The sequence below is a fragment of the Desmodus rotundus genome, chromosome 13 (genome assembly GCF_022682495.2).
Source record: "Desmodus rotundus isolate HL8 chromosome 13, HLdesRot8A.1, whole genome shotgun sequence".
Taxonomy (NCBI): Eukaryota; Metazoa; Chordata; class Mammalia; order Chiroptera; family Phyllostomidae; genus Desmodus; species Desmodus rotundus.
The window spans coordinates 40,048,721-40,070,800 of NC_071399.1; the positions used below are offsets into that span (position 1 = coordinate 40,048,721).

The following is a 22,080-nucleotide window of genomic DNA, read 5'->3' on the forward strand; positions in this document are numbered from 1 at the left end:
CTTACTCTGAACTGATCATTGCTAACCCCTTTTCTTGTGCATGAAGGGAGAGGGCTTGCGTAGGGCCACTAGGTTGCTGACACATTGCAAACTCTGTATTTGAATATTCTGTCTATAATTAGTTGGCAAAAGCTCTATCCCTGGTATCAACTTCAGCTCAGCTCCTAAGCCAGAATGTCCCTTTCACGTGTGTGCCCATAAGGCCGAGTGAATACCCTGTACCTTCCAAACCCATAACAAAGCAGAAAAGGATCTTATATGGCCAGGGCACGGGTCTTTACTGTGCATGAAAACCACATTTTTTCTTTTTTGGCTCATTACACTTGAGTAACACGGTTTCATTCTCACAAAACTGCTGAGCTCTTCCTAAAATGTCTGAAATTGATATTCAGCACAACATCGCTGTTGTTCATTCTTCAGTGAAACAAGGGGCAGAATAGCAATGCATTTAAAGCCATATCATCTTACATTTTCAATTAAATGAAACAGCCAGACAAGTCCTGTGGGATTCATTTCCACTATTTTCCTGAAGTCAGTAGAGCAGACAGCAAGCCAAGAAAAAAACTGCTATATTCTTTTTGATTTTTCATAAACATATAAACAGTCCATTTATGCAGAAGGGGAAAACTCTGGCCACAATGTTCCCTAGTCCTTAGGGAGGCCAGACACTGATACTGTGTCACCATGCTACCCACTGCCTTTAATTAAAGGACACTGTTGTTTCCAAAGGCACCAGAAAACATAAGAGATGGAATACTTGACACAGAACTCCCAAAGGGAACAGACCACATATAAATTGCACATATGGCAACTCAAGGAGACTCAAAGGGAACAAGGATAGAGAGAATGGCCAGATCAATGCTATTAACACTATTCTCAGTTGTGGTTCAAGAGCAACACTCATCAGCAGTGACTGGTCATTTCTGCCCTGCCCAAGATGAATAAGACAAGCATGTAGAAGAAAAACCAGAGTTATAAAGCATGAATCAAAAGCTCTTTCTATATCCAGATAAATGATGCATTTGCTTGTTTCTTTGTAGAAAGTGACATACTGTATTAGGTGGTTTTCAATATGTTGGTAGTAACACTGTTTTCAAGCAGTCTTTCGATGGATTCCAAAATAGTAACCAGGCAAAAGCAGGCAGACTTAGTTGAAATTAGAGTAAAGATGAGAACCCCACTCACATGGCCTCTTCTCGCCCCCTGATATGAATTGAGTCATGTCCCTCCAGAAGATATGTTGAAATCCCAACCCCTGGTACCTGAAATGTGACCTTATTTGGGAATAGGGTCTTTGCAGATGTAATAAGTTAAGCTATGGTGCGATCGTACTAGAGTAAGGTAGGCCCTTAATCCAATATGACTAGTGTCCTTAATAAAAAGATGAGAGAGACACAAAGGGAGGAGAAAGCCACATGAAAACACAGACACAGTGGGAAGACAGCCTTGTGAAGACAGAACAGAGTTTGGAGTTAGGCTTCCACAAACCAAGGAATGCCTGAGGCTATAAGAAACTGCAAGAGGCAGGGAATGATTCTGCCCTCAGGGTTTTGGAGGAAGCATGGCCCTGCCAATACCTTGGTCTAAAACTGGAACTGTGAGATAATAAATTTCTGTTGATTTAAGCCACCCCAGTTTGTAGTAATTTTTTACAGCCGCCTTAGAAAATTAAGACATCCCCCAAATCCACTCCAACCCCCAAATATGGCCTGAACCATATGGCCTGTTCCTTAGTTCTCCAAGGAACCAGTTTCAAAAACATTAGTATAGATCAAAGATCATGAGTTTTGAAGTTAAACAGAGTTTTCAAGTCCTGAATTTACTGGTTAATCCTTGCACAATCTTGGATGAGTTTCATATCCTCTCTGAATCAAAATCTGGCTTCCTGTTTCTAAAAAGACAGAGGAAGTGAATTCGTTCACTTCATTTACCTGAGAGATTCACAAAATCTGCTAGGTGAGCTTAGTCTGAGCTGATGTACAACATACCCCAAATCTTAACTAGCCTACCCCAAATCTTAACTAGCTGTTTAACCTTCCAACCAGAATACCCAGTTGACCAATGATCAAGTGGGTTATTTTTCTGTCTACCAGAACAGGTTTTCAGCTTGAAGCAGGCCTTTGTTGGAAAAGAAATGATCTGACAATATATCAAGTTGGGACATTCCAATTTCTGAATGAGACTATATTTACTACCTAAGGCAACCACTGAATATTTATAATCTTTAAGAGTGAGCAGAAGAGTTGTGGCCTGCTGGAATTCATTTCTAAGACCAAGGGAACGTTAATGAAACAATTTTAAACAGTTGGTAGAAAGATAGAAGTAGAGCTTGTTTTAAATATGTCATGAGTTGTTTGGGCTTATTTAATATTCCAATTACACATGTTAAATTGAAGACGTCTGTTAGAATTCCAACAGGAGAATGTAGATACAGTGGTTGAATAGATAGGCTGGAAGTCCACAGAGAGGGATTCACGTTTGGGAGCCACAGCATAGAAATGGTGTTTAATGCCATGAACTGGATGAGATCATGTAAAGCGTGAATATAGAAAAGAGGGGAGTTCTGAGGGTCTGTATTAGTTTCCTTGGGTGCCATGACAAAGTACCACAGACTGAGTGGCTAAACTCCAAAATTTATTGCCCCATAGCTCTGGAGGCTAGATGTCCAGAATTAAGGTGTTGTCAGGACTGGCTTCCTCCTACTTGCAGGTGTGTCCAATCTTTTGGTGTCTCTGGGCCACACTGGAAGAAGAGTTGTCTTGAGCCACACATTAAATACACAAACACTAATGAAAACTGATAAGCAAAAAAAAGATTTTAAGTAAATTTATGATTTTGTGTTGGGCCACATTCATAGCCATTCTGGGCCACATGCAGCCTGCAGGCCACAGGTTAAACACCCCAAGTCTAAGGCCTCTCTACTGGCTAACAGAGAGCCATCTTCTTCCTGTATCTTCACACAGTCTTTCCTCTGGGTCTGTGTCTTTGTCTCTTCTTATAAATTCACCAGTCATATTGGATTAGGGCCCACCCATATGATTTCATCTTAACTTAGTCACCTCCTTAAAGGCCCTAACTCTAAATACAGTCACATTTTGGGGTACTAGATTTTAGGAATTTAATATGAATTTCAGGGGGCACAATTGAGCCCATGATAGTCTGTCTCCCTGACAGTGGAACACATTAGAATAGCAGTTCAGAAGACAAAAAGAAGCCTTGAGCATGCTCAAACCCTAACCAGGACACTCAGGTCTGAGTTTCCTCCCTTCCTAAAAGTCCACAAACAGACAAGATGGATGTTTCCAGAGCTAGTAGGAAGATCCACTTTTCCGAGTCAGTATGTGGAAAGAGACAGCTATCAAAACACTGATACATTTGATCCCTATATGCAGCCTGGAAACTCACAGCTAGAAACCTCCCCCATCAGTTCAGCTCAGATTCTTACTTTCATGTGGTATCACTCCCACAATACTACCTCCAAAAATTACATCTTGATCTCACACCTATTAGGATGGCTGTTATCAAAAAAAAAAAGAAAAAAAAACCCTACAAACAAACAAAAGAAAAAACAAAAAACAAAAGAGCAAGTGTTAGCTAGGATGTGAAGAAATTAGAACCCTTGTGCACTGTTTGTTGGTAGGAACGTAAAAGGCTGGAGCCACAATGAAAAACAGTATGGAGTTTCCTCAAAAAAATTCAAAATAGAATTACTGTATGATCCAGAAATACTACTTCTGGGTATTTATTCTCTCAAAATTGACAGCAGGATCTCAAAGAGATATTTTTGTACAGTCCTATTTATGGCAGTATTATTCACAATAGCCTAAAGGTGGAAAAAAAAAAAACTTAAATGTCCATTGATAGATGAATGGTTAAACAAAATGTACATGAGTACAATGGAATAGTATCCAATCTTAAAAAGGAACTTCTGACACATGCTACAACATGGATGAACCCTAAGGACATCACACTAAATGAAATAACCTATTACAAAACGAAAAATTCTGTCTGATTCCACTTGTACAAAATATCAGGAGTGGTAAAACTCATGGAAACAGAAAATAGAATGATAGATGCCAAGGCCTGAAGGAAAAGCCAATTATCATTTAATAGCTATAGTTTCAGTTTTGCAAAATGTGAAAGTTCTTGAAATTCATTGCACAAAATGTGAATACACTACTGAACTGTACATTTAAAAATAGTTAAAATAAATTTTATACTGTGTGTATCTTATTAAAATTTTAACAAATTTAAAAATACATCCTGTCACCTGATCCCAAAAGCTAGTCATCAAATTGAAATAGCAAAACAAGTCAATACCACCCTTAAATGATGCTTCCATATATGCTTGCATTCTATATTGGACCAGTTCACCCATTTATTTTGTTTGTTTGTTTTGTTATTGCTTTTCTTTTATTGTGGTATAGTTGACATATCACATTATATTAGTTTCAGGTGCAGAACATAATGTTTCAATATTTGTATACATTTTGAAATGATCACCACAATATGTGAAGGTAACATCTGTCACCATACATAGTTATAATTTTCTTTACTTATGATGAGAACTTTTAAAATTTACTCATTTAGTAACATTTATACAGCACATAGAGTTCAAATATTAACTATAGCTACCATGCTGTATGTTACATCCCCGTGACTTATTTCTTTCTTAACTGGAAGTTTGAGTCTTTTGATCCTTTTTACCCATTTTGCTCACCCCCACCTCTGGCAAATACCCATCTGTTCTTTGTATCTATGAGTTTGGTTTTTTGTTTGTTGATTTTTAGGTTCCACATATAAGTGATATCATATGGCATTTGTATTTTTCTCACTTATTTCACTTAACATACTGGTAATGCCCTCAGGACCCATCCATGTTGTCACGAATAGCAATTTACATGGTTTGAAGATAATATTTTATTATTTTGTTCCAATGCTGCGTATCACCCACCCAACTTAAAAATTCTTCTGTGACATGCCTGGTGAATATCTAAATCCCATTTGAATGTTTAGAGGGCTGACATCATTGTCCGCTGAGTTAAGCCATGGGTGGTTTATTGAGAGACAGATTTAAAGTTGTTTTTCATTCTCCCTTCACAAGCAGTCATGCAATGTCAATGTCAATTTTTAAGGCTTGGTTATAGAATCAACCAACGTACAAGAGGAATTATGTAGCTTTATTGTCTTCTGTTCGCAAACTGATATATGTCATTCCATTTTCTATAGATATAGTTGGTGATTCCAAAATAACACTCAGTGTAAACACTTGATTAGATATATCATTCCTAGTACCATTCCTAATACCTGCATAGCCACTGAGAAGTTTAGCATTTAAATGAGATTAAACCCACCTGTAGGTGCAGAAATGGGCTAAGGCCCATGGGTTCTTTGCAAATAAAAGCATATTAAAGATGGTACTTTTGCATTCTAAGCCATGTGAAAACCATCTAAAATAATAAATCAGTAATTTGAGCAGGGATGGTCAGAAATAGCAGAGTAACATTTTACAGAAAATTTTTCTTTAACCAAGATCTCAAGGAAGGGAGTTGTACCCATAAATTATATTAAAGAAAGAAAACTATTGATTTGAATTACCTGAATACTCTTAAGCATTCTTTATTTAATTTTGACTTTGGAGACATAAGATTATGTCTTGGAGCATAAGAGTGGGTTGAAAAGATTCAGATAAGAACAAAGGGCAGGGAGGGAAATAGGAAAAAATATAGTCTCCACTCTGACCCTCCATTCTTAGAAATAGATCGTGCTTATTTCATGTTTGCAGACAACTAGCCTAGAGACCAATAGATGTGGTCAGGGAGTACACACCTGGAATAGATAGAATGAGTGTATTAGTCAGGGTTCTCCAGAGAATAGAACAAATGGGACATGCATAGGGAGATTTATTTTAAGGAATTGGTTCATGACGTTGTGGGGATTGATGATAAATCCAAAATCTGTGTGGCAGGCCAACAGGCTAGAAATTCAAGCAAGAATATGTGTTATAGTTTGAGTCCAAAATCTGCAATCTAGAAGCTCAGGCAATTTTTTTGTATTATTAATATATTTTATTTATATTACAGTTGTCCCATTTCCCCCCTTTTATTCCCCTCCACCCCCCACACACCCTCCCAACCCACATTCCCCTGCTTTAGTTCATGTCTATGGGTCATATATATAAGTTTTTTGGCTTCTACATTTCCTATACTATTCTTACCTTCCCCCTGTCTATTTTCTACCCACCATTTATGCTACTTCTTCTTTCTACCTTTTCCCCCTCTCTCCACCTCCCACTCCCCTGTTGATAACCCTCCATGTGATCTCCATTTCTGTGATTCTGTTCCTGTTCTAGTTGTTTTCTTAGTTTGCTTTTGTTTTTGTTTTTGTTTTAGGTTCAGTTGTTAATAACTGTGAGTTTGTTGTCATTTTACTGTTCATATTTTTGATCATCTTTTTCTTAGATAAGTCCCTTTAATATTTCATATAATAGGGGCTTGGTGATGATGAATTCCTTGAACTTGACCTTATCTGGGAAGCACTTTATCTGCCCTTCCATTCTAAATGATAGTTTTCCTGGATAGAGTAATCTTGGATGTAGGTCTTAGCCTTTCATGACTTTGAATACTTCTTTCCAGCCCCTTCTTACCTGCAAAGTTTCCTTTGAGAAGTCAGCTGATAGTCTTCTGGCCACTCCTTTATAGGTAACTGTCTCCTTTTCTCTTGCTGCTTTTAAGATTCTCTCCTTCTCTTTAATCTTGGGTAATGTAATTATGATGTGCCTTGGTGTGTGCTTTTTTGGGTCCAACTTCTTTGGGACTCTCTGAGCTTCCTGGACTTCCTGGAAGTCTATTTCCTTTGCCAGATTGGGCAAGTTCTCCTTCATTATTTTTTCAAATAACTTTTTAATTTCTTGCTCTTCTTCTTTTCCTTCTGGGACCCCTATGATTCAGATGTTAGAACACTTAAAGATGTCCTGGAGGTTCCTAAACTTCTCTTCATTTTTTTTTTTTTGAATTCTTGATTCTTCATTCTATTCTGGTTGGATGTTTCTTTCTTCCTTCTTGTCCACACATGTTGATTTGAGTCCCAGTTTCCTTCCTTTCACTGTTGGTTTCCTGTACATTTTCCTTTATTTCACTTAGCATAGCCTTCATTTTTCCCTCTAAATTGCGACCATATTCAACCAATTCTGTGAGCATCCTGATAACCAGTGTTTTGAACTCTGCCTCCAATATGTTGGCTATCTCTTTGTCACTTAGTTGTATTTTTTTCTGGAGCTTTGACCTGTTCTTTCATTTGGGCCATATTTTTTTTGTCTTGTTGTGCCTGTTATGCAGGAAAGGGCAGAGCCTTAGCTATTCACCAGGGCAGGGCAACCCATGTTGCTGCAATGTGACACTATATGTGGGGGAGGGGTCTGAGAGGGAACAATGCTGATTGTTCAGCTCTCTGCAGTTTTCAGTCACTTCCCCCACTACCCACAATCAAATTGGGCCCTTTTGGTGCTGATTCCTGGGTCAGTAGGCTTGTGTACGTTCTAGGACCCTGTTGGTCTCTCCAATGAACTCTCCTGTGAGTCTGGGAGTTTCTCCTGCTGCTGCCTCAACCCCCATGTTTTCAATAAGACATTTTCAATAAGAGGTTTGAGGCTTTATTTCCCTGTGCCGGAACTCTAGGTTGCACAGTCTCTCTTGCTCCCCAATTATTCCTCCTGGTCTATGTGCTCGCGAATGTGGGACTGCCCAGTCCACAATCTGCTGCCTCGTCATTTCTACCAGCTACTGCCTTGCCCGCCAGCCACAGTGTTGCTTGCCCCAGTCCTCCAGCCACCGCCTTACCACAAGTCCTCTCTTCCCCAGCTGCCCATCTCCACCCCTCCTACCAGTCTGGATGAATGTTTCTTCTTTAACTCCTTGGTTGTCAGAATTCCACACAGTTTGATTTTCTGTCTGTTCTGGTTGGTTTTTGTTTTTAAATTTGTTGTCCTTCTTTTGGTTGTATGAAGAGGCACAGTGTTTCTACCTATACCTCCATCTTGGCCGGAAGTCCTCAGGCAATATTTCTTTTTTTTTTTTGACACATAAAAAAATAAAAACTTTATTACAAAAATAAGTTACACTCACCTCCAGCTTACAGTATAAAACAATTTTATTTGCAGGAATGCAAAATGATTTTTTGCCATAAACATTTTGAACATATGACATGTCTAATTTTCTTGTTAAATTTGCTTTTACTAGGGAAACTGGTGTGTATAAAACCTTAAGTATAGTAAGATCTGATCGTCATTGTGGTGCCTATTGGGTATGTGATATAACTGCAGTATCCCTTTGGGGAAGGGGAAAAGGGATTTCTTTATCCCAAGTCCTAATTAAATTATAATTTCACTTTTGACTTTTAAGCTATCAATTTTGAACTTGGCAAAAAAAATTGAGAGTGATTCAATAGAGGATACTTCACCACTGAACACTCACTGTCATCAAGGTGCTTTAGAAAATTAAAAACATAGCACAAATGATTGTACTCTATTCTACAAGTTATCATGACCTGCATAAGAAATGGAAAGCTGACTCACATTTTTGCAGTGATCAGCAATAAGAAATGCATTAATGAAACATACCTTTTACCTAAAAAGCTACACTATAGCCATATACTAATACCTATGATTTATGAAAAAACTTCAAAATATCCAAATGTCAGGCTTCACTGTATATCTGTCAGTTTTAGTCTGACTTTATTTTTATAAAGGAACACTGCAGTATTTTCAGTACAAGTTTGGATGCACTTTTTTTGAACATCTGATGTCTTACAAAAGTAATATCTTGCTAAACTATTATACATCCAAATAACTACAATATCTGAAGAAGCAAGGCTGCCTTTTCAGCCACAAAATATGACAAAAGCAAGGCCTGTTATGATGGTGATGAGGAAGTCTTATAAGCCTGTGAAACTAAAGGCAATTAAGAATGTTACATTTGGTATATTAAAATCTTACCCTCATATCATTTAACAAGGCCTTGCTTTTATCTACAAAGATTTTCTATGTACAGTACAGACAGTGTATAGTTCAATCCTCTGCTACTGAGGTAGTTACCCAACCCTTTAAAAAAGGTTCTGAAAAGAACCACCATTGGAATGCCTGACTAACCAGCTCTGATGATTACACCTGAAACTGCATATCTGAACACAATTCAGAAGTGATTACTATAAAAAAGATATAGACAATCATGATTAACCTTGGTGAGCAGAAATAAAATTAAAGGGTACCAACAATGGTATCCATCTATACCACTGCAATAAAATTTAAATGCACAAATTCAAGAGAATATTTCAGGAAACCACTGCTGGGATCCTTAATTTAAAAAAAATTTAAAAAACGGGAAAAATCTACTTAGAGCAGATTTTTTAAAGAGAAGAACTTTATTCTTTATTAATATACCATGCTAGAAGTTATGAAGAATTTCTGTTGGAACACATTTGGAAAATAGAATAGCTTTAATTTTAATAACTTGTACTGCAGAGAAAATTGTTAAAGAAATTCATATCAAAGTCCAAGTATTAGCTCAATGTCCTGTATCTGATTCCATGACCTTCACAGGAAGGTCTTCTGCAATAGAATATGCTCCTATACAGCTGAGATATTTAAGGTTGCTTGATTTCCTTACCATTACTCCACTGCAAGCTTCTGGTGTAATCCCACATAGCAAGTCAGTCTTCATTGTAACAGGTCAGGACCGGCCTCGACCCCTTTTCCCTGCCCATGGCCTCTTTGCTGTTGGGCACCTCCTCTCACACCACGAATGCCTCTTGCTGATCCAGGACCTCCTCTCTATGAATAACTGGCTTACCACAGGGTGGAGTAGCCCCACGACCTCTGGATGGAGCAGCACCCCTTGCTCCTCTACCACCCCTTCCTCTAGCTCCAACTTGAAAATCTTCGTAACCATAGTATGGATCTTCATATCCACCACAATAGTTATGGTAATCATAGCCACAATAATCATAATAATCTTCATATCCATAATAATCTGGAGGATATCCATAACCACCTCTATCTCCATGCTCTCGACCTCTTGTTGGAGGTGACATATGAGGTGGACCATAATAGTAGTAATCATCATACATTTGATTCTTTGCTGCTTGTCTCTGAGCTTTTCTTTCTTTCCTTTTCTGATCTGGTGCCTTAGCAAAAACAATTTCAATATTTTCTCCCTCCAAGTCCTTGCCATTCATTTCTTCAATAGCCTTAACAGCACCACCTTGTTCATCAAAATGAATGAAAGCCTAATCTTTTAGTTTCTTCACTCATTCCAGTTTCCCAAACTGACTAAATGCCTTTTTGAAAATCTCTTCTGTTACAGTATTGGCAAGGTTGTGTACAAACAGCACTTTTACATTTGCCATAACCTCAGGATCGGGATCTTCTATAGGATCAGCCCATTCAACAGTTCCAACATTTCCCCAGACCTTGACTTTACCACTCATTAACCTACACCTTGCCTGAGCAGCTCTTTTATGATCTTCATATTCAAGAAAGCAAAAACCTCTGCTTTTTTTCTGTCATCTGGTTGGTGGTATAAAATGACATCTGTAAGACCCTCTGTTACTTTACTAAATTCTTCAAGAATCTGTTCCTTGGTTTTACTCTTAGGAATAGAGCCCACAAAAAGCCTATTGTTGGCAACCGAGATGCAGACACCACTGTGTTTTCCAGAATGAATTTCATGATTATTATACAGTTTAACAGTCTCTTGAGCTGCTTCTTTTGTACAAAAAGTGACAAACGCATAACCTCTATTGAGACCTGTGACTGGATCCATCATTAGATGAAGATCCCATATAGGTCCAGCTTTCTCAAAAAATGGGACAAGTTCATCTTCAAACAGATGTCTCGGGATCTTCCCCACAAATATCTCAGTGCCAACAGAAGGCTGCTGACCTGAATAAATGGAATCTATAGGTGGTCCCCCACACTTCCTGTCCCATGGTCACATCAAGTGTGTAGCCTGTTCTTTCCAAGAGTGCCTTAATTTTTGCCTCATCTGGTTCTTTGCTAGAATACACTACTTTGGTCCCCTGTTTTTCTCTCTGCTTATAAGTCTTCATGACTCCACATAAAAAGGCACTTTTGTTCTGAACATGAGAGAGATCACTGTCTTTAAACTGCTGAAGAACTGCCAATGCTCTGTCTTCATTGAATTCTTTTAAAGCTTCGATAGCTCTTTCATCTAAATCACTATGTACAACAAGCCCTGCAACATAAATTTCATCTAGTTTTCCAGCAACTTTCTGTGGTAAACCAGCATCAAGCAATGTCTGAAAATTTTCTGAATGGATAACTGCAGAAGTAGTATCCGTGGGCTCTTCAGTACCATTTCCATTAACATGTTCTGTAGCCATGTTTCCAGAGATCTCCCCATTGGGCTGTGGCAGAGGAATCATGCCAGAGGAGATCAGGTTGTGGGAGACACGTGCTCCCTGCTCCCTGTGTCCAGCACAAGTGGAGCTGTTGTAAAATCCTCAGGCAATGTTTCTGTGTTTATAATCTTGAGGCAGAATTCTTTCATTTTCTTCAGACCTCAGATTTTGCTCCTAAGACCTTCAACTGAGTGAACAAGACCCACTCACATTATAGAGGGTAATTGGCTGTACTCCAACCTCATGATTTAAATGTTTATCACATCTTTAAAATACCTTCACACCAACATCTGAACTAGTGTTTGATTTTTTTTTTGGTGTTGAGTTTTATATGTTCTTTATAAATTTTGGATATTAATCCCTTATCAGACGTATCAGTGCATATGTTCTCCCATTCTGTGGGTTGCCTTTTCATTTTGTTGATAGCATCCTTTCCTGTGCAAACACTTTTTAGTTTGATGTAGTCCCATTTGTTTATTTTTTCTTCTGTTTCCCTTGCCTGAGGAGGTATATCACATAAAATACTGTTATGAGCAATATCCAAGATTTTACTGCTTATGTTTTCTTCTAGGATTTTTATGGTTTCAGATCTAACATTTAAGTCTTTAATCTATTTTGAATTTATTCTTGTGTGTAGTATAAGAAGGTGGTCTCATTTTATTTTTCTGCATGCATCCATCCAATTTTCCCAACATCATTTATTGAACACACTATCTTTAGCCCATTGTATGTGTTTGCTTCCTCTGTTGAATATTAATTGACTATAAAGATATGGGCTTATTTCTGGGCTCTCTACTTTTTTCCATTGTTCTATGTGTCTGTTTTTATTCTAGTACCATGCTGTTCTGATTACTATAGTCTTAAAGTATAGTTTGACATTAGGTAGCATGATTCCTCCAATTTTTTTCTTCCTTCTCAGGATTATGGTTGCTATGCAGGGCATTTCATAGTTCCATATAGATTTTTTAAATATTTTTTGTAGTTATGTGAAATATGTCATTGGAATCTTGATATAGATTGCTTTGGGTATCATGGACAATTTAATGATGTTAATTCTTCCTATCCATGAACATGGTATGTACTTCCACTTATTTGTATCTTCTTTAATTTTTCAGTGTCATAATTTTCTGAGCACAGGTCTTCTACATCCTTGGTTAGATTTATTCCAAGGCATTCTATTATTTTTAAAGCAATTGTGAATGGGATTGTTTTCTTAATATCCCTTTCTGTTAGTTCAAAACAAACAATCCAATTAATAAATGTACAAAGGACCAGAATAGACACTTCTCCAAAGAGGACATACAGATGGCCAATAGACATATGAAAAGATACTCAATGTCACTAATCATCAGAGGAATCATCAGAGTAAAACCACAATCAGATATCACCTCACATCATTCAGAATGGCTATCATCAATAAAACAACAAGTGCTGGTGAGGATGTGGAGAAAGGGGAACCCTTTGCAAGCTGGTGGGAATGCACATTAGTGCAGCCACTGTGGAGAGCAGTATGGAGATACCTCAAAAAATTAAAAATGATCTGCCAAAGAGTGATCCCACTTCTGTGAACATATCCAAAGAAATCCAAAACAGGAAATTGAAAGAACATAAGCACCCCTCTGTTCATTGCAGTGTTATTTACAATTGCCAAGATTTGGACGCAACCCCAGTGTCCATCAGTAGATGAGTAAATAAAATAACTATGGGATATTTACACAATGGAATACTACTCAGCCATAAAAAGAAGAAAATTTTACCCTTTGCAACAGCATGGTTGGATCTAGAGAACATTATGCCAAGTGAAATAAGCCAGTCTGAGAAAGACAAATGCCATATGATTTCATTCATATGTGGAATCTAATTAACAAACTATACTAATAAGCAAAATACAGACAGACTCATAAATAGAGAACAGGATGACAGCTATGGGGGGAGGGGTGGTTAGGGGATGAAAGGATTGAGCAAAAAGGAAAAAGGACACATGGACATTGACAGCAGTGTGGTGATTGTGGAGATAGGGGGATGTAAGAGGGACAAATGGTAATGGAAAAAAATACAATGAAAAAATAAGTTAAAACAAAAAAACAGTGTTTGAACAATCAACTAGGTACCACATCCTGGTCAAATCAACATACATGAATTTAACTATTGCAATGAGCTTCATTTTATTACTTGTAGTTGGGTTGTACAGCCTGAGATATGGTTTGTCACCTGCCTATAGAGTCCAACTAGTTCTTTTTCTCCAAAACAACAAGCAAAAAGTTGATTTTATTCTCTCAGCTTCTGGTATGTCAAGAAAGAAGAGAAAGAAGATTGAGAAAGAGAGAAAAAAACTGACCTAATTGTTAATGTTTGTTGCCAAGGTATTAATCCTAATTCGAAAGCTATGTCCACAGACTTTAGAGATACATCACTCCCACAGGTACAGTCTTGACTTCTCTGTCTTAATTGGTCCCAGAGGTATTAGGACAGTTATCTTGGAATATATCAAACTCCAGGCATTGCCTTCTCTTTCTTTTTTTATTGTTGTTCAAGTAAAGTGGTCTCCAATTTCTTGCCACCACTTTCCCCCACTCCACCCACCCCCACCTCCCACCTTCAACCCTACCCCCCTTTGGGTTTGTCCATGTGTCCTTTATACATGTTCCTTGAAACCCTTCTCCTTCTTTCACCCATTATCCTTCCCACTCCCCTCTGGATACTGTCAGTTTGTTCTTTATTTCAATGTCTCTGGTTATATTTTGCTTGCTTGTTTCTTTTGTTGATTAGCTTCCACTTATAGTCTGCATTTCACATTCAAAATATCACATAGGTCATAGGGCCCTACTTGATGAATGATTGGAAGCTCAGCAACACAACAGTCAACTAGGGAACATCGGGCTGGCCACAGGTTGGTAACATATTCCACATGTCACAGGAAAAGCTGTCTCAATGAACTCAATTCTTTCCTGTACTGCCAGGAGATATTCAGCAGTGGCTTTCCCAAGTACAGAGGAGAGAAAAGCCTCTTTCTCTTCCTCTTGAAGTCATGATACAGGAGGGAGTTTGTGCTCCCTTGACACCCTTGGTGAGACTCACAGATTAACTGAAACATCCCTCATGGATTCATTGCAAGGGGTGTATTGGCCTCTTCTTGCAAATCATCTCTTCCTGGCCTTTGTGGAGGGCACTAAACTGCCCCACTGCAGACCTGCCCACCTGCCTTTGCTTCTATCCTGGCCTTTCTTCCTGTGGCATCACTGGCTGCAGAGAACGCCTCATTTCTGTGTTTTACCATATAAGCTTCAGAGTACTATATAATCTCAAATTGGGTATTTCTTTTGACCCATTGACTTTTTTTCAGGATAATGAAAATGGGTCTTGCTTAGGGTCAGGTCAATAGATGACTGGGAATTCTGTGAAGCCCTAATGAACACAGCCTGAAGGTTCTGGTTGTATTGTCACCTCTGACAGCTTGCTTGTGTTGAAATGTCACACCACCAGCCTAATTCTCTTATCCAGGGGTCCTGTGGCCCAAGTAGGGTCTCCACACTCCTGCAATTGCCTCTCACACCCTGATCTAACTGTTAATTAGATGCCCAATTTCTTGGCCTGTGTATAATTTTGAGCCATCTGCTTATTGATCACTTCCTTCAGGATATATTGGATTTTAAGGAATCTAGCCACAAAAGCAAGTAATGTTGCAGGTAGCTCAGTGAGAAGGTTTCTGTAGAGAAAACTGGAGAGTATCTAATATGTGGTGACCCGCAGTCACACACATGAATCAAAAAGCTATAGAAATATTGGCTATAAGAGTCATAAATTATCATCATTATAAAGCAATGTAATAATAAAATTCTACCTAAAATCTTTCCACTATAGTCGGTATTGCAGAAAAAAATGTCTGAAGTGAGCCACAAGCTATACAGTTTCTGAGACCACTGTCCAAGAATCAAAGAGCTAATTGCCCACTTTGGAGGCAATCCTGACTCTTACTTCTCCAATCCAGGTCATGTGTCTGCATTCCACACAAGACCATAAAATCTTTGAGGGCAAGGCTGACCTATCCATCCCTATACCTCCAACATCTATCTCTAAACATCATATTGGCATGTGTGTGGTTATCAGCACTTCTCTTTAGCTGAACAGAATCAAATTGCTTTGGATTATTTTAACTAACATCTAAATAAGAATGTTTAATATCCCAAACAAAATGTCAGCAACTGGGAAGATTTCTCATTTTTGCAGCCTGAATTCCAGTTTCTTCCCTCCCTTTGTGAGACACAGGTGACTGTTCCTTGGTTAAGATAAAACACCAGTGTAAACAAAGCAACATAAATTGCCCCTAGAGCACCAGATGTCGTTTGGTATTGCTTTCATTTCTTGTGAAAAAACTTTATTCCAGAGATCCCAACAGAATGCAATGTCACAAGAACACAGAGAAAAGCCAGGGGAACCACGTGTGGAATAAGCAGGGCCTGGAGTAAGGGCCACAGTTAGTAGGTGCAGTACTCAGATCATGTGGGTGACCAAAGCTGGTGACAAGAGACTCCTTTTTAACCTTAGCCTGTGACTTGTCAGATAAAAACCAAACCCTGACTTAAGTAAGGAGGGACTCTACTTGAAAAGACCATGGGAATAGGAAGAATGCTTTGACCACAAGATTATCTCAAACTGGTTGGGCGGGTGGGGATAGATGGCACGATCGGACAGTTGAGAAGGAAATGCCCATCCCTGAGGTTAGCCAGGTCTTCAGAAGGGCCTTAAAGAGCAGCTGTTCCACATTTTGATGCTGGCTCAGGCTTAGGGTGGGTCAAAATACAGAGGCGTGGGAAAAGGAGAGAAGTCAGAGTAACATTTGACTAAGTCAAGCTAGCAGATATTTTGTGTCAATTGGTCAGACAGTTCAGCTAATCACTCATGTGGCAAAGAATGGGAAATGGAAGGTCTGTGTCTGGCCTTGAAATAGAGAAACAAGGAGGTCACCAATGAGTCATAACTAAGTCATAGGGGTAGGGTGCTTCTTTTCAGTAAGTCATTTTCCAGGCATAAGAGGTTGGGGAAATTTCTGACCACCACTGTTTCCAGGAGCACAGGGCAGATCTTCCACAGGTCACTTCACCTGTTGGGGCTTTTCTTTCCTCTCTCATCAAATCAAGTTGAAATGATAACTGTTTTACCTGCCTTTCATGGAGATGGTGAGAATCAAATAAGATGTTTTAGTAAGCATGTTCTACATCCTGTAAAGCACATGTGAATAATGCCTGCTGTTATCATCTCTGATCATGGCTATTCACAAAGGCTGTCAGAGATCCCCACTGCTGTCATTCTATTCACAAAATCTCCATTGTTCACAGCCAGAGATAATGAGTTGGCTTCATGGGAGGCAGTGATGGGACATCGTCGGGGGGCTTTAACGCAGCCCCCCAGTCCATCACGGATGAAGAAAAAGTCTACCAAGACGTGATCTGCTTGGAGAGGAGAGGTGGCCGATCTCTCAAAGGAGAAGGGCCCAGAGCCTTTCTCTCCATGGGCTTTTATTAGGTTCATTCGCACAGGAATACAGATAAAGCTCATCAATCATTGTTAGCCAGTAAGGGTTAAACAATACATGATTTACAGAGAACTTTGAGGGCTTATTCTGAGTTACAGCCAATTAGTTAGAGGGCCATAAAACTTTAGGCGCCAGACTCATCTCAGGTCTGGACCCTTATCTTTTAAACTGAGGGTACAAATTAAGTAGGTTTCACAGGAATGTATGTATTTTTCTTAGGCCTGATTCCCCAGGGAATCGGCCCCTCCCAGCACAGGACTGCACTGCCCTCTGTCATTGTTTCAGGCTTAAGTCAGGCAAGGGAAGTAAGGCAGCCAAGAGATTAGGAGACTTCTTGCAGACAGAATGAGGACTCAGGCCATTTCAAAGCCGAGGGGCGAGGGTCCATCACCCCCTTTTGCCACAGCCCCCCGAGTCCTTCCCTGCGAGTTTATTCCTAAGACAGAACCTGTCTTAGGTTGATCCTCCCTTGAGGATTCTTACCCGTCATTGGATAACTGGCCAAGCTCAGGGCCAAGCCAGGTGAAGTGGGCAGGGGTGGCACTCCTGCCAGGGAGATAAGCTTTGTCTCCTTAGTGGCTTATGGTCCCAACTCTGACTCAGCCTTAACCATGGGGTGTTACAGCCTCTGAAACCAGGCAGGGTGGTTCCCAACAGGAGGACATCCTGAGGGCCCAGAAGTATACCTCAAGATGGGGCATGATTTCCCCTCTGAGCCCATCGGGTCTCCAGAGAATTATGAAGAATGGTAGAATCTCATAAAGGCATCATCTAATACAAAGTGGTAGATAAAACAAACACTTGTGAGAGTCTTTATATAACCAGAGATCAGAGTTCTTAAATCACTTTCCTTCCAAGGCTTTTCATAGCTCCCAATAGAAGATCAGACCACTGTCTGGAACCCCTATCTAGCAGCAGGTGTCACATCTGCATGGCTTCAGGAGAAGTGTGAATATTGCTTCCTTCAGCCAGATAAAGATGCCTGCTGAGCAAAGCTTTCTGAGAAACCCAAGGAAGAAAATCAATGCCCCTGAAAGGGAAAGGGGAAAATCTATAGAAAAGAGAAATGAGTGATATGTGTGATGCAATTTAAAGATCTCCCCTCCCCCAAGCAATTACTCAATAGAGAGTGAAACCTAAAAACCTCTGGTAGGAAAGGTGAAGACTGAACAAGGAAGAAGCAGCTGGTTCTCGTATTGACTGGCCACTGATTCATGGGCCATGGCTGGTATCCAGGAGTGTTTTGTTTGTTTGTTTTTGTTTTTTCTGATTTTTAAGAGTAGAGCAGACATAGCTTTTCCAATATGGGATATCAAGTTTAGATTTGGAAAAAATATTATGTCTGTTTATTAATTCTTCTCCCTGCTGTAAATAAAACCAACATAAATATGACCATTTTTGCATTTTGGTTTCATGAATGAATGCAGGAAACTGTATTTCAACAGGGTCTTAAGCATCAACTTACAACCTTCAGAAGCAATTTTATAAAAAATTTTCTAGAAAGAATATTCATTTTATGTATTTATTTAAATAATTATGATGGAGGTACATTATGGCCTTCTCTAAATGAACATATCTAGAACACTAATTTTAGAATATCAATCCACTGTTATTATATTATCGATGCAGGGAACTGTGTTTTAATTATCTTTGCCCACTAGTAAGCAGGGATATCTTCATTTCAGATCATATCAGCAGTGCCATTTGTCACATTTACTGCTAACCATTCTAGCCCACCTTCTATTTCTCCATCAACATCCACATTTCTCTTATAACTGATCCTCCCTCCAATACATGGTTGGAAAATATCAGATGCTCTCAAATCAATATGAAAAGCACAAAATGATTTAGTTCTCTGGCTCTTCCTTATAGTCGCCATGTTTTTCTGCCTGTGAGACTACAGTCATATATGGAAATGATGGACAGATAGTGCTTTCTGTCAAATATACTTGAAATATTTTCTTAGGAAGGATTATATTGGAAATGGCAGATTCTATGTTGACTATTGCTACCAACATTTACCATTAAAACAGGCTACCTCATGAAATACAAAGGGATCAAGCTCTCGGCTAAAGGGATGCAATGAGAGTTCCATATTTTAACCTGTTTGTGTTTATCATTTTATATCTTTTCAAATCAACTGAATATATCAACATCAGAAGTTGCCCAAAGGAATAATGTGATTTCCCTTTGATGTCTTTGTTCACCAGCTAGGAATCCTTGGGGTTAAGTTTTCTCTTGCATTCATTGATCTTCCAAGATCTGAAACCTTTTAATAAATTGACCCGATCAAGGCCTAACTCTTTTTACAATTTCTTTAAATCATAGACTGTATTGCAGATTATAACAGATCTTGTACCTATAAATAATGGCACAGAAACAAGCCCGAGATATTTCTAGCTTTTTTTATTTGAACAAATGACTGATTATTCTTTAACAAAAAATAACTTCTGAACTGTCAGTTTAAGGATAGTTCCTCACTAAATGCAACTTTTGCCCCAAGAATAGAGGGAAATGATTAAATTACATGGGGATTCAGGGAAGAGATGGTCTATTTGCCAACATCTTAGTTAGCCGTACTAGAAAAACCCTAACATGTGGCCATTATTCTGACCTCTAAAAGAATCTTAACTTTTAATTATAGGTACATTCTTTCATGTAAAATTGTTTGCTTTGCATTAGAAAGAAGGGAATACGTGACAAGATAGTCATTGGCAGTAGGATATTTCTACGATAATTTTTTAAGCTTTTTCTGTGGATGGCTAATTCCCTAATCACAAAGATGAAATATATCCACATCATTTGCCAAAATCATGCCATTTCTCAAAAATAATTACTCAATTGACTTGTAATTTATTTTTAAAGTTTTCACCTCATGAACTGGTTGTTTTCTAAATTATGTTTAAAAATTTACTAACTATCTTCATTAAAAGCAATACTTTTTAAGACTTGAATGTAGTATTTCTCTGCATTTGGGCAGAATTCATCTCTATTAACATAACACATGGGCCCATTTTTCTGCACAAGGCACACTGTAGCATTTAAACATTTGCATCCAATCTGTAATTACTCCACTAGTTTCTTCATTCTATCCCAGTAAATTTGTTTCCCAATTAAATAATAAGAATAATCTAAATAAGAAATTAGGAAATTGTGATGATGGAAAGGGAAAAGTATAGGATCTGAAATCAGGAGAGCTGTTCTTAGTCTTTACTTTGCTATTTTCTGTCTACACTGTCTTGAATAAGTAATTAAATGTTCTCAATCCCCAGTCTCATCATTCCTAAAGAGAAATAATAGTACCTCGTAAGGAGCTTCTTATAAGGCCAAACAATACAATAAATGGGAAAGCTTGTTGATAACTATAAAAATTTCTATAACATTTATTGTCATCACTGAGAAACAAGTTAGACAATATATGACCTTTGGGTTAAACAAACCTAGATTCAAAATCTGGATCTAAGACTTACCTGTAAGCTGTGTGGTGTTGGCATGTGATGGACAGAATTTTTACATGGCACCCAGATCTTCAGCCCTAATCCCTGGGATTGTAACTATGATAGGATATCACATCCATGGCAAAAGGGATTTTGGAGTTGTTGTTAAGGTTACTATTAGTTGATGTTGAGTTGGTAGCACAGGTGACAGCCTTAGGAATATGAAGCTATTGCTTATAGAGAATTATCACCTTTCCTCTTATCACCAGTAATGGGATCCTTATTGCAGTCTGACTGGAGTAACCCAGCTTTTCCCAGACTGACTCACTTAGCCTTAGTTTCTCCCAGAGATGATTGCAAGAACTTTACTGGGGATAAGGATCCAAGGAGCCACAAGAGAACAAGTAAAGCAGAGAAGGGAAAATCAACATAAAGATGTGTTTATAGACTTGGAGGTAGCCACCACTGTGGGCAGGACTTTTGTCCAAGGACAGGAAAAGAGGAAGCATTTAACACTGGCTGCTGCCCCCTTCTAATCTCCTGCTGCCCCACAGAAGTAGGGGTCAAGATCACTCCTGTGCACTGAATTAACTCGGTGAGTGCTGAGCAGATCCTCATGGCTTCTCCACATGCCAGGACAACAGAGAAGTTCGAGGCACAAAGAAAGAGCCATGTGCAGGAGCCTGTGGTGAGTGCCATCAGGATGCACCTGCTGGAAAGTGGCTAGAACTGGTGTGTGACAGGTTGCCCCAAAGTAGCCAAAATAAAAGACTAGGCCTAGAGGAGCCAAAGTAGTGCCCAAGAGATGACCAATGTCCCTCCCAACTCCATCATTTACCACAAGCCATCTACTAGATAGAAGTAGCAATAGAAAGCCCTTCTCCAAGTGGGACCCTTAGGAAAGTCTTTGGTAATGAGTCCACAGAAATTTATAGGAAGCATTCCAACAATCCTTGCCTGGTCCTAGCTACTCAGGGATCATAGGCTTCACCTCCTTGAAACTCTTATTCTACCCTGGATCCCTAAGGCTCTTCTCATTCCTGATTTTCCTCTCACTTCTCTGCTTTACTGTCTGTTTGGCAGGCTCCTTTTCTAAATCTAAAATGTTGATATTCCTCACACATATTTCCTAGGTTCTCTTTACTTCTCATTCCAAATGAGAAAACTTTGTTTCCCAGAGGAAACTTACATGTATATTCATGCTTTAACTACTGCCTATGGACAGAAAAATGCTAAACTGTATGTCAAACAGATCATTACAAGACAAGACCAGAACAAGGCATCTGTTAATTTCCTCCATATCAACATCAGCAACATAGTGAAGTCATAACTGTGTGTGTCGCACTGGATGGGTGGCTCACCTGGTCAAAAGGTTGTGGGTTCAATCCCCAGTCAGGGCATATACCCAGGTTGTGGTTTAAATCCCTGGTCAGGGTGCATACAGGAGGCAACCGATCAACGTTTCTCTCTCTTTCTTTCTCTCTCTCTCTCTCCCCCTCCCTCCTTCTTCTCTTTCCTCCTTCCTCCCTCTTTAAAATAAATGAAAACATATCCTCATATGAGGATTTAAAAACATAAAATAACTGTATGAATTTGAAAGAATTGGCCTGAAATAAATTGAAGAAGACCTGATCAGCCAGTAAATATTTTCCCCTAATTTATAGAGCTTCAGAGAAAGGAGAAACAGAAACATCT

General features: G+C 38.9%; 1 pseudogene; it reads right to left on the reverse strand.

Annotated features, from left to right (window-relative positions):
- Positions 1–9,573: 9,573 nt before the first annotated feature.
- On the reverse strand, positions 9,574–11,417 carry LOC112321473 (heterogeneous nuclear ribonucleoprotein Q pseudogene; annotated as a pseudogene).
- Positions 11,418–22,080: the final 10,663 nt, after the last annotated feature.